Source organism: Melospiza georgiana, chromosome 11, assembly GCF_028018845.1.
Source record: "Melospiza georgiana isolate bMelGeo1 chromosome 11, bMelGeo1.pri, whole genome shotgun sequence".
Lineage (NCBI taxonomy): Eukaryota > Metazoa > Chordata > Aves > Passeriformes > Passerellidae > Melospiza > Melospiza georgiana.
In genome coordinates, this window is record NC_080440.1 from 20,774,046 (window position 1) to 20,787,095 (window position 13,050).

The following is a 13,050-nucleotide window of genomic DNA, read 5'->3' on the forward strand; positions in this document are numbered from 1 at the left end:
GCTCACTCAGCCATGGTGGCCAGGAGGTGCCCTGGCCCTCAGCAGGGCTGGCACAGAACCTGCTCTGGCTGGGGAGGAGCTGGGAATTGTGTCCTTAGGCTGTGATAAATGTGAAATACACAGGCTGTGTGAAATACACTGTCTGTGCACGGGGGCTGGAGGGCTGGGATGGGGATTTTGTTCAGTGGCCCATCCCAAACCTGTCATGTCCCAATCCTGGCCCATCCCAATCCTGGCCCATGCCAAACCTGCCATGTCCCACACCCTGGAGGGCAGGCACACAGGATGGCAGCTCTGAGCCGGAGCTGTGGGAGCTCAGGGGCAGGGAGGAAGCACAGTTCTGACTGATTCAGGCCCTTTCAGCTGCAGTTTGCAATCTGCAGCCAGTCAAGGCAAAGCTTCCTGACACTTTTATCTTGTCTGTGGGCTGCTTTAGGACAAGGGTGATTCTGATAAATGCTGGTTAGGATTTCTCTGGCTTTCCAGGAGTGAAGGAAAGTGATGTCAGAATTGCGTGGTGTTGAGCTTTGTCTGCTTTGCCTTTGAGGGAGAACTCCCCTGAGAAGGTGCTGGACTTTTAGCTGATGTAAACGTGCAAATGATGCTGTTTAAAAGCAAAGCAGCCACTCCAGTGTCACTGCACAACTTTTATCAGGATTTCTGCAAACTCTGCCCTTCCTGGGCCCAGAGCCCTTTTGGCTCCTCAGCTCTGCCTGGCTTTCCCGTGGCTTGTGCCTCATCCCAGGTGTCTGAGCTCCACTCTGGGAGCTTTTCTGCCTCTGAAGGTCAAAATCCTCGTGGTGACATCACAGCTGATGTGCTTCCAATCGGGCTGAGCCCACGGAGTCCTGTGAGGTTCCAGGGTGCAAACATGAGGAGAAGTGAATCAGCTCTTACGAAACAATGACCTCCTCCAGCTCCCAAACAGCCTCAGCAGTGCAGCAAAAATAACAGCAAGAACCAAGCTGTTCCCAGAGTGGAGAGGGATCAGGTTTGCAGCTCTGAGGGAGGAGGAGGATGGACGCCTTCCTCCAGCCAGCCCAGCCAGCTCGGTGCTCACTCCAGCTCCAGCTGCAGCCTTGGTACTCTTGGGTTTTATTCTAATTATTGCAGCAGTGATGGAACTTGTTCTTACCAACACGGATTTCAGTAACATTTTGCACTTATTCAGCATCTTTGCATTGAAAATCTCAGAAGTGCTGAACAGACGACAGTGGAAATCATCTTCAGTTTTTCCTCAGGGGAAGCTGAAGCAGGCTGGTAAGGACCTCTGGTGTGGATTGATAGTTCTCTGATTTTGGAGAGGCAGCACATTCAGATTTTTTAGGGTTTTTTTGCTGTTCTTTCCCCCCCTCTTTACTGGGAAGCTTTCCAGGAGGATGCAGGAGGTGCCTCAGTCACTGGGAAGATGTCTGAGATTTTGGGCAGCTGTGTTTGACCTTGAACCCTGCAGGGAGAGCTGTGTGCTCTCAGGGACAGACTGCACGGCCAGGATGAGGAAGGGGATCCCAGATCCCCTCTCTGGAGCAGGGGCTCCCATCCAGCAGGACTCACACAGGAGATGGGTCCTGCCTGCTCTGGGGGCTTGGGCTCTGCCAGAGCAGCACCTGAGGAGGGTGAGGAGACAGGAGCCCAGCACACAGAGCTGCTCCTGTTCCCTCTGTACCCTCTGGACCTCCCTTCCCAGCTGAATTCCCTCCCTCCTGGCTCTGTGGGGCCACATTCCCATTCCCATGGCCCTGCAGGGAGCCCATCTGGTGGCCAAGGCTTTGTCCCATGCACACCTCAGCTCCAGGCCCCTGGAACACCACATTTCTCCTACAATGGAATGACATTTCTCCTTAAAGGGATGAAACATCCTCTGTATCTCCTGAAGCACCCACTCCATGCAGAGGAAAGCTGAAAGCTCGAGGAGATGGGCGTGTGGGAAGGAGCATCCCTGGGACAGCAAACTGGAGAGATGTCCTGTCCCTCAGGAGGGACCAGGACAACAATGAGGGAAGGAGAGGGAACAGCCAGCAGATGAGCCAGAGGGGTTTGAGACTGGGTTTGGGACTGGGTTTGGGACTGGGTTTGGGACTGGGTGCAGCCCCTGGTCACCAGGGGAGGGTTTGTCACGAGGGTAACACCTCCTCTGTCAGTCCTGAGTCACCTTTCTGCCGAGCTCCCCAGCCCTTGGAAGAGCTTCCAGTACCCTGCAGTGGCTCTGAAAGTCACCATTAGTGATGCCAGCCCAGAAGACGAACAGAGCTGAATGAAATGCCGTGATTTTATCATCAGAGAAGTAAGAACTGAGGCAGTTCACAGAAACCCTTTATCAGATTTGAGAAAAGGGCTGTAAAAGCCTCGGGCTCTGAGTGCAGCCCAGCTGAACTTGTGGTATTTGTGTCCCAGACAGGGACAGGGCACTTCCCTACCCCTGGCTAGAGGCAGTCAGTAGGATGCTGCATCATCACACAGATGCTGCACAGATGTCTGACAGGTAGGAGAGGCTGCATGAAGTCCTTCAGATGCTGTTTCTGTGGATTTTACTCCTAAAGTCAAGCTCCTGACCTGCCACCCCTTTTGCAAAACTCCAGAGAAATTCTTGTTCAAAAAATTTCCTTTTCAAGGGATTTCTCTGTGAAAGTGGAAAAGATCTGGCAGGTGGTTGGACAGACCTTGGTTTACTGTTTTATTACATGTGTGTAGTTTGCTGCTGTTTGAACCATGACAACTGGTGAGCATCACTGGAAGAGTCTGTGCTGAGGCTGTGCTAAAGAGCACATGTGAAAACTTCGCCCAAGTTTGACCAGAAACAGCAAAAACAGAGTTAGTTTTTAAGTAATCCATGACTTTAAACCCTAAATTTCTCAGGGCTGCCCTGCACCCAGAAACACCCGGGTGTTGGTGTTCATCTGGGGGTGGGTTCAAGCTGCACTGAACTGCCCCAGCAGCACAAACACAGGAATTTCAGTGGTACAGGAGATGGCTTTGCAGGAGAGGAGAGGTGGGGTAAAATTGCTTTCCCTGGGGGGAGGAGAAGCCTGACCCACACATTTTTGAGAGGGAGTGTAAAACAGACCAGGCTGGGGGTCTGACAGGGAGGAGGGTGGGAGCCTTCCTCCAGTGTGCCCTGCACTGAGCTGCCCAAGGCAGGGGCTGATACATTCCTGCCTGCTCCAGCCGGGTTTAAGAGAACAATCCACAGGAAAAATAATCATTAATAGAATTACAGTCAGGAGACAAAACACTTTCTGCTTGGGCGTGAAAGTTGCGCTACGGCATTCTGCCGCTTCTGCATCGCCGGTATCGTTGCAGACCGCGAGCCGCGAGTTGCTAATAATAATAATAATAATATCAATAATAACAAAAATAAGGCTACCAGCGCTGCATTTTGGGCCGGCGGTACCTGGCGCCGGGCTCGGCGCTGGCTCAGCTCGGGCTCTGGCAGCCGCTCGGCAGCGCTGCAGGGCTGGCGGGGCGCTGACCTTGCAGCGAGTGCGGCTGTGCCCGCACAGCTGCTGGGCTGGGCTGGGCCGGCCCCGCACCATGCTCGGCACGGGAGCCGAGCCGAGCCGAGCCGAGCCCGGCCAGCCCCGGGCAGCTCCCGGGGAGCATCCCCCGCGCACGGAACCCAGGCGGTGCCTGCCCGGGCACCGCAGCCCGCGGAGCGATGGAGGCAGAGGTGGGTGAGCGGTGGATGGTGATGCACTGCAGAAGTTGCTGCAGCGGGAGCTTCGCTACGGGCATGATTCAATGTGTCGGGCTGGCGGCGGGGGGAAATGGGAATAAATTCTGTTTCTGCGTGTATCGGGCTGGGGGAGGCGAGCCCCGGCGTTCCGGGTGCAGCAGATGACATTTTCTAATTATACGGCTTTCTGTAATGCCTGAAGTAGTCATGTACGAAGGTTTTGCTTCCCCGGTAATGACAGAGAGCCAGGCTTTTCAAGGCAGAGCTACTCATGTAACTCGCTGGAATTAACGGAATGTCGCGTTTCATCCCTATAAATGCATATCAAGTTCTCAGCAGAAAAATAAGGGTGTTAATCATCGCAGCTGATGTGCTGTGTTATGTAGATTGCTGGCATTGATTCCAGGCTGGAGGTTCGGGTTTCTTGTTTGCATTTAGTCAATCGAGCCCGTGCCCACCCTGAATCCCTTCGGGTGAATTTCTGTTGATTTTGTTGCTGGATGTATTTATTCTTCTTTGTGTATGTGCCCCTAAATAAATCATCAGGACAATAAACAATCCTACGGCAGAGGGAGCAGAGTGTTTCGGTTCCATCGCTGCAATCCATGCAGTCGGGGAAGGAGGGGTTTATGCAAACCATGAGTGTGGTTCAGGTGGATTAAATCGATCTCTGGCTGTGCTGTCCATGGGAAGGTGCAGATCCATGGGACAGACATGGGAATGGATTCTCAGCAGAGTTCCCCGAGCACAGCCCTGGCACTGCCCATAGGTGCTCTCTCCTTATGTAAGGGCTGGGATTTAGGGGGCTTCATTTGTTTTTTATAGCTCTTAGTCCATGTAATACATTTCTTGGGCTTAATACATTTTTACAACAATTTTTCTAATTCCTGTCAGAGTCATTGGGTTTAAGAGATATTAGATTAGTGATAGTAGATTAATATATCTTTATTTTAATGAGGTACCAGTTAGGTGGGACTACTTTGGGCTGCCCGTGTTCCCTGAAACGCGGAATGTCTGGAACAGGGCAGCAGGAATCCGAGCTCAGCTCCGGGCAGAAGTTTCAAATTCCCATTAAAAACCCAAGGTCTGGAGGAGCTGCTCGTCAGAAAGTCACGGGATCACAGCTGATGCTGTCAGGCTTTGCACAGCAGTTTGACTGGGACATGGTGATCTTATGGAGCTTTTAATTGCCACACGCAGCTGGAAGTAAAGGGATGAAAAACCCCCTGAAGGCATAAGCTGAGTTAAAGTTAAAATTCACAGAGTGCTGTTTTATGGGATCTTCAGGGGCAGAATGGGACATGCCCTTGCCTGTCATAGGCTCACTGACATGAATGGAGCAGAGTTTCTGTGCTGTGGAGCAGGGCTGGGTACGAGCCCTGGGAATTTGGAGCTGAGTTCTGAGCACAGTGAGGGTTCATGGGCAGAGGTCTGGGGTGGGTTGGCAGTGCCATGGAAATCTGGGGGTCTTTAGGCAGACTGGGAGGTGCCAGGTGGCTTAAGGGCTGTTTGGGCTGAGGCACTGGCACGGGGAGAAGGTCACAGGGACACCAGCTCTGAGCTCTCCCCTGCTCCTGTGTTCTCCTTGGGCAGCCCAGCAATGTGGGCACTGCTCTTCTCCTCAGCCAGGGCAGGACTTTGACCAGCGCCTGCCAGGGTCTGTGCTGGGTTCCTGAGGGATGGGTCACTCACCTCATCTGTTTGCAGCACCCAGGGCTCCACCAGCAAGAGAGAAACTCTGCTTTGTGCTTTTTAAAGTGCTTGAGGAAGAGAAAAATACTGCTTAATACCACTGAAAATTACCTTTCCCCCCCACTAAGCTATCATTTGGTTTCAAACACAGTACCATTTGAAAGCAATAATCTAGGGGGTTTTTTCTAATATTTTTTAAAATAAATAAGTTAAAACAGGGGCTTTGTCAGTTAAATGGTACCAAAAGATACTGGTCTGCAGCCTAAGGAAAAATCGAGGTCTTGAATTTATAAATGCATATTTATATATAATGCATAAATATATAATTTAAAAATGCATTGCAGTCATGCATTTTGAAATTATATATTAAAATATATATTATATATACTTGTATATAATATATATATTTGTGTATATATATACAAATATATATATACAAAGATAGATAGATAGACAGACAGATAGATAGATAGATAGATAGATAGATAGATAGATAGATAGATAGATAGATAGATAGATAGATAGATAATGATATACAAGTGCTTGTAGTTATACCTGATCAGTTATTTGAAGATCCAGAGCATGTTTTTGGCTTTTCTGTAACCTGGACAGTAAAGGCTGTGCATGTTGGGTGTGAAAGTTTGGTATTCCATTCACAAATTGAGGGGGAAACTGGGGGCCCTGAGGTCCTTCTTGCTGAAATGCTGAATTCCTGGAGGGCAGGGGCTCGAGGCTTGTCCCACTCCCAGCCAAGCCAAACCCTGCAGGAGCTCTGGGGAAAGGGAACAGCCCAGCAGGAAAGTTGGATTTTGCTTTGAGATTTCTCCCAGGAGCAGTCTCTGCATTGGTTAGAGGGGACTCCTTCAGAAGCAGGAATTGAGATTTGGCAAAGCACAGAAGGTTGCCAGGCTGCTGTGCTGTGCCCATTGCAAAATTCACCTCCTGAAGGTGAAAAACAAATTCGCCTCCTGAAGCATGAAAAGGGAGATGACAGGAAAAGAAACAACGTGGAAGAAAAAAAAATTGCTTTTCAGCAAGGGAAAACTGTATGTCCGTGCCTCCTGCAAGAAACAGCTTAGCTGGCTGCTTCCTCCAACAGCTGCATTCACCAGTGTGAAAAATCCTACTGAAATTCAGTTTAATCCAGACTCCTCGTTCCTTTAGGTCTCTGAAAAAAAAATTCACAGACTGTGTACATGTGAGGACTGAGCAGCCTGGAGTTTAGGAAGAGTTTTGGGCACTCAGAAGTTTTCTGATGTGGGCAGTGGGAACATGGACCAAGGAGATGCTGTCGGGGGGGAAATACCTTTTCCAGCAGGAATTGCTGATGTGGGAGCTGCAGTCCCTGCTCAGTGTGGAGGCACCCACAGGGCCAGGACTGGGCTGTGCTTTGGAGGAGGGGGAGGAGAGGTAAATCTGCTGCCTGGTACCATTTTATCTGTTGTGATAGCTGGCAGGTCTGGAGCTGCAATAAGAACTCCTTCATATTTAATATCAGCCCTGAGGTGCCTGTGCCACAACCTTAAGGAAAATAAATTCCATGGACAATGAATCAGATCCCTGGTGAACAATCCTGGGTTTGTGGGCTTTGCTGGGTTTTGTTTTGCTCCACAAAAACATAAATAAAGGTATTAAATCAGAACTACGTAGATTTTCCTCCTGAAATGATTTTTATAAACATTTGCTGATTGAAATGCACAGCACAGGTACCCATAGCACAGATGCAAATGTCTTCATTTTCCAGATGGAAAGACTGAGGGAGAGGAAAGGAGAGAATGATTTGTTCAGCTGCAGGGGAAAGTTGATATTAGAGGCAGAGTTGGGTTTTAGAAACCTTCCTTTCAGTTCTGTGCTCTGCCAGCAGCCTGGGAGCGCTGGGCAGGATCAGTTTCATGGGCTTGGTCCATTTGTACAGGTGTGGTTTGTGTGTGTGCACGTGAGATGTGCCCAGCACAGCCCCTGGCAAACACTTTGGGCTCTTTTGGGCACGAGCAGCTCTCGAGGTGAGTTCCCCTCAGTGCTTGCAGAGCTGACAGGATAACTGGGGTGGCTGTAATCACGGGTTCCATGTGACAGCACTGACTGCACCCTGCTCCTTCTGGTGTGCTTAAAACCCAGGGGAGCTCAGCTGCACTGCCCTGCAGTCCCATAGTGAGCACAGCAGTCAAAATAGCACCAACAGCACTGGAAACAACCAATATCTGCTGCACACAGGGAAAGGACACTCAGGAAAAGGATCTTTCCCAGTCCTCCCAGTTTTCTCAGGCATTAGTGCAGTGCTGAAGTCACAGTGCAGAGGCAGAAGGCATCAGCAGCCCAGCTGTGGTGGGATCACCCTGAAGGACAAAACCCTGGATATTTCAGGGGGTGGGCTGTGAACAACTCCTTGGGCTCCAGGCAGAGCCTTTCATACCCATGTTGTCCACTCCAACAGTATTTTCCTAAGATTTTGGCCAAGATTTGGATCAATTGAGATTCTTCAAGGCAGCAATCAGCAGAGGAGAAGGCAGGGATCAAAGAGTGTGGCTGGCGAAATGGCCTGGTGTGTGTTTATTGTGTTACTCAGAGTGTGCAGTGAAGGCTGTTGGTTCAGCTGTGTACCCCTTCCAGGGGCTTCACCCAGAGAATATTCTTGGATTCAGTTCCAAAAGGGGAAAAAAAATGTATTTCCTTTTAGACACTGCTCTCTTTTTCCTTGTTTGATAGCTGCTGCCAAAGAGGGGTGGCCTCAGATGTGTTTCTTTCCAGCAAAGGGCCTCAGGAAAATATTTCCTGGTAAACAGACTTTACTAGTTGGATACTATTTGTGGGACATGTTAAAGTAACCATGATGCTTTGTATCTCTTGATTAACGTGATGAATAGCCCAATGGAAACATAAAACACCATTCTGTTATCAGTAACAGAAGTGATGAGGTGGGGAATGGGAAGGGCAGAGCAGCACCCTGGTTTAGGTGTCAGGGCATAAGGCATTTGTATCCCAGAGAGGAACTTATCATGGGCCCTTATGCTCCTAAATGAGTGGCACACATGAATTTCTAAAGCATTGCTGGGGGATCAGTGATGGTAACATTAACCTGCTGAGCCAAGTGTGGAAGGCTGGCTGGAAAGGAAATGAGCCAAAGAAAATCATTGTGGGGTTAAATTTCACCCTGCTCTCCCTCCTTCCTTTCCTGTTTGTGGTTGCTGTGTCCCTGTTGTCATGGACTCCTCTTTAGTGCCATTTGTTTGTCTCTTCACCCACCTGGACTTTGCCTCTCCCCAGAGCTCCTGCCTGGTGCTCCCTTCACCTCTTCCCTCCATGGCTGTGTTGGCTTAGCACCATCCAGAGCTTCTGCTCACCCTGCACAGCCCCTGAGGGCCAGGAGTGTGCCAGGAGTGTGGGGTGTAGGATTGACGGGGATAGGATGGTGGGGATGGATGGAGAGCAGAGGTCTCTGCAGCCAGGTCTGGAACTTGGGGTTTATTGCAAAGGGCCTGGGTGCAGGGCCCTGCTGGGATTTGGGGTTTATTGCACAGGGCCTGGGTGCAGGGCCCTGCTGGGATTTGGGGTTTATTGCAAAGGGCCTGGGTGCAGGGCCCTGCTGGGATTTGGGGTTTATTGCACAGTGCCTGGGTGCAGGGCCCTGCTGGGATTTGGGGTTTATTGCACAGTGCCTGGGTGCAGGGCCCTGCTGGGATTTGGGGTTTATTGCACAGGGCCTGGGTGCAGGGCCCTGCTGGGAGCTGCAGCCACAGCTCAGAGCAGGCCCCAGAGAAGAGAGGGGGAGAGAGGGTGAGAGAGAAAAAGCATAAGAGAGTAAAAGGCAAGAGCTAAGAGGCAAGAGTAAGAGAATAAAAGTAAGTGAGCAAAGTTCTCGTTACAATACAATAAATCATCTTCTCTGTTGAATATTCTGATTCTCACTAACCAGTCTAGTACAATATACAAATCCTACAGCATTTACATACAGCCTATAAGAATCATTACATTACCATACTGTGTTACATTTTAAACCCTAAAACTCCTCTTTAGACCCCTTCTGCCAAGCTGTAGGGTCTGCTCAGACTCTTAGACCTGCCTGCAAGAAGAGGGTCTTGTTTCATCAAAAGGGGATTACCTTCAGCTGGCCACACCATTGTTTTCAAGTTGTTCACTAACTAAGGTAACTCAGAGCTTGCTTTCATTTCAATCTCGCTTATTGTTTCTATATTCTCAAAATCCTTTGCCAAGCACATATTTAGAAGGCTTTCCTGTTTCACCTTCCCCAACAGTGGGGTGGCCCAGCTTGCCAGGGAGGACAGGGAGCCTTGGGAGCAGGTGGTGCTGCAGGTGCCCAGCCTGGATTCCAGAGGGATCCGCTCTGAGGAGCTCCCAGGGGTGGCTGTGCAGGACTGAGCTGGCCATGTCCAACCCTGTCAGCACAGAGCCCACAGAGCTCACACAGCTCCTGTTCCAGACGTGGCTCAGTGCTGGGCAGGGCACAGAACACCAGAGGACTTTGTTCCCTCCCAGGTGCTGGCTCAGGTGCTCCACAGCCCGACGAGGGCTGGAATTCTGTATCCCCCTGAGTCCCAGTGCAGTTCTGAGCAGCAGCAGTCCCTGGCTGGATGCTGCATCCCTCTGCCCCAGCCTGCACAGATCTGCAGGAGCTTTGATTTTGCTCCTGTCCCCATTCCTGTAGGGCACTGAGCAAAAGCCCAGCCCCAGCTTTCCCGTTCAGCCTTCACAGCCACTGTTTTTGTAAAAAGATAAGGAAAACCTAAGAGGAGATTTATGTGCAACTTCTGTTTGGCTCCAAGCTCAGCCATGAGTGGAAGTGGATGAGGGAGCTGTCAGTTCTAGGAGAATACAGAGTGTTTGTATGCAAAAGGGGCAAAACTGGAGCAGTTCACATTGCTGAGCTTTCTGCACCCAGCACAAGCTGTTTGTTAGGCAGTGTCAGGTCTGGGAGGGCTGAAATAAAGCAAATGCCTGGTGTGCATGTTTGCATGTCAATAGCAGCAGGGTTTGCTGGTTGCTTTGAGGCAGAACGGAGCAGACCTGGTGCTGGAGGTCGGGAGCAGCAGCAGGGCTGAGAGCCCTGAGCCTGCACTTGGTGCTGTGTGTGCTGTGCCAGCTTTTCTCTCCGGTGAGCTCCAGATATTTGTGTGAGGCTCCAGCCTCCCCACAGCACTCTGGGTAGGGTTACATCATCCTCTGCTCGCAGCACCTCATCTGATCGCTGTGCCTGCTGAAAAAGGATCCCAGCACCAGCCAAGCAGATCCCAGCTGCTTCTGCCTGATGAGCTGGCTCCTTATGGAGCCAAACAGGGCTTCTTCCAAGGAATCCAGCTTGTGCACCAAAGCAGCAAATGAGAATTGTTTTCTTCACGATTAGATTTTAATTGGATTGTGAACAGCCAGGTCTGTCCCCTTCTCCAGCTGCCTTGGCACACTCAGTTCCTGACCCTGCCATTGTGAGCTGCCCTGGAAGCTTCGGCAGGGAGCCTCTCATTGCTCAGAGCATGAACTGCAGCTCACAGCGCAACTGTGGCAGCAGAGACATGTAGGAAGTTGAGTTTTATTAATTTGTTTCAGTTTGGAAACTATTTGTCTGTAAATGGGAAAGCAGCATTCAAACCCAGGGTTAACACAATCTTGATATATATATATATATATAAATATATTTCTGAAGGATATCCTTTGGTAGGATTCTTCAGGTCTCCACTTTGGTATTGGAGTAGGGCAGTCTCTGATGAGATTATTCATTCATTTATTCTCTGAAAGAAAACTGGGGAGCTGTGTACCTTGATTTATCATCATGGTGCTGCTCTGTCTCCCTTATCTGTTGCTCAGAATTCAGTAGATAAAGCTGTATATAATGGTTACTGCCTGGATTGACTTATTTCTTGGCTGAACCAGAGAAGATTGGCTCTGTGCTAAATCCCACTTTCAGCTGGCTGATGTTTTGGAGAGCACAGAGCTGTCTCTGGGTGCCACACAGATCATGGTGGGACCAGAAATCTCGCTCTGGGGAAAAGAAACTGTGTCTACTGGGAGCCAAATGTGATCCTGGGCACAGGCTGCACTCCTTTGTTTGCTTGTAATCACAGTGGAATTGTGCCATGAAGAGATTTCATTCCCAGTTGATATTTTGGTATGAAGAACGTGTGGGTGTTTGAACATTCTAGGAAAAGTGAGCCACCCTCGCAGGGTGTGTTTACCCAATCTTCTAAAACGCTCACTTCCTCTGACATTCTTATTTATCTTGGCACATGAATGCTAAGTAAGGCTGTTTCCCCTTTCCTGAGCTCAGTGCTTTTGAAGGAAGCTGATGTTCAGCCTGGCTGAGGAATTCCAGAGCCCCCGAGAGGAGGACCTGGACAAGGGGAACGGGGACATCTCGTGAGAGAGCCCTCCCAGATTCTCTGCTTCTCACAGCAAACAGAACAAACCCTCAGCTCAGAAGGACCATGTGATGCCAGTGCTGCAGGTCTGATCCCATTCTGGATAATATGATTACAGCAAGTTTAAAGGTTAACCTGTGTGCTGGAAATATATCATCTTCTTATATGAATTTTCTTATCCTAAACCCGTCTGGAAAGGATGAAACAGCATTTCTAAAGCACTTCACAAGGCCTGTCATTGTAGTGGAGGTTTCTTAGCAGTCTTGAAAGCATTTGAATCACTGTATAATGACATTCTGTCATCTCTTAGCAAGGCTCACACTCTAAACACTTTCACACACAATAGAAATTAAAATGGAATTGAGTAAATTCTGTCTCTCAGATTCACAGGCTGTGTAGTGATTGTCTGGGTGCTCTGGATTAAATTTAGGTTTGTATCTAATAGAGCTGGGTTACTTGGAGTAACAAATTGTAAAATGTGAAATAGTAGGTCACATGTGGAAAATCAAATATTAATGCTTTCTATACACTTTTTTAAAAGTATGTGCATTATAGGCATAGGTTTGGCTTTATGCTTTTTCTCTGGTTTAGAATTTTGAAAAAGGGTTTTTTTGCTGTAAATACATAGTTTATAGGGTGAAAAGATATATGCCATGTAACAATTTTTTTCTAAAAATGTACAAATATAGTAGATGTGGTGGTGTGGCACTCCTGCACACGTGCCATTTTCATGATCTCAGCTGATCTCAGTTCTCCAGCTGCCCAGGAGGTTGCGCAGGTTGGTCTGCTCTCTCCAGTGTTGCACCTGAGGAAGATTCATTGGGATCATACCAGGAAATGCAGGCCAAAGCAACTCCTTTGCAGGGGGCAGTGATGGGGTTACTGAGGCACACCAGAGAAAATCCACATTTTGATATGCAGCTCCTCTGCAGGACCAGCTCTCTCTGCAGTTGCCTCCATGGAGATCCCAGTGAGATGCTCTCAGACTGATTTCTGTCAATTCCTGGCTTGGAAGATGTTTTCTCCTCCCCAGGTTTGTGCTGTTACTCCCCCCCTTCATAACTTGTCTGACTTTAGACTTTCAGGATTGAGTTCAACGTGGCTGGTCCTTCCCTGGGGAAGTTTCTTGGCTGGTTTGGGCACCAAGACTGGTCCCAAGCAGCCCCAGAGGGACACGAGTGGGGGATGCTGCCCTGCAGCACCCCTGGCTGGGTCAGTGCTCCTGCTGAGCTCTGTTTGGAACATTCCCCCAGGGCACACCTGCTCCTCACCCAACAGTGCTGAATTTGGGGGGTGGGAGGTGCAGTTTGAGGCAGC

General features: G+C 49.5%; 1 protein-coding gene across 8 annotated transcripts in view; it reads left to right on the top strand.

The window, feature by feature from the left end:
* IQSEC1 (IQ motif and Sec7 domain ArfGEF 1) overlaps nucleotides 1-13,050 on the top strand; it is a 301,086-nt gene that overhangs the window by 208,631 nt on the left and 79,405 nt on the right. Inside the window, exon 1 of one of the 8 annotated variants that reach the window (XM_058032112.1) lies at nucleotides 3,588-3,667. The exons of the other annotated variants lie outside the window; for them this stretch is intronic. The gene's annotated coding sequence lies outside the window, so the exon portion shown is untranslated. Of the gene's footprint in view, nucleotides 1-3,587; nucleotides 3,668-13,050 lie in introns of those variants that run through there. 8 annotated transcript variants of the gene reach the window in all.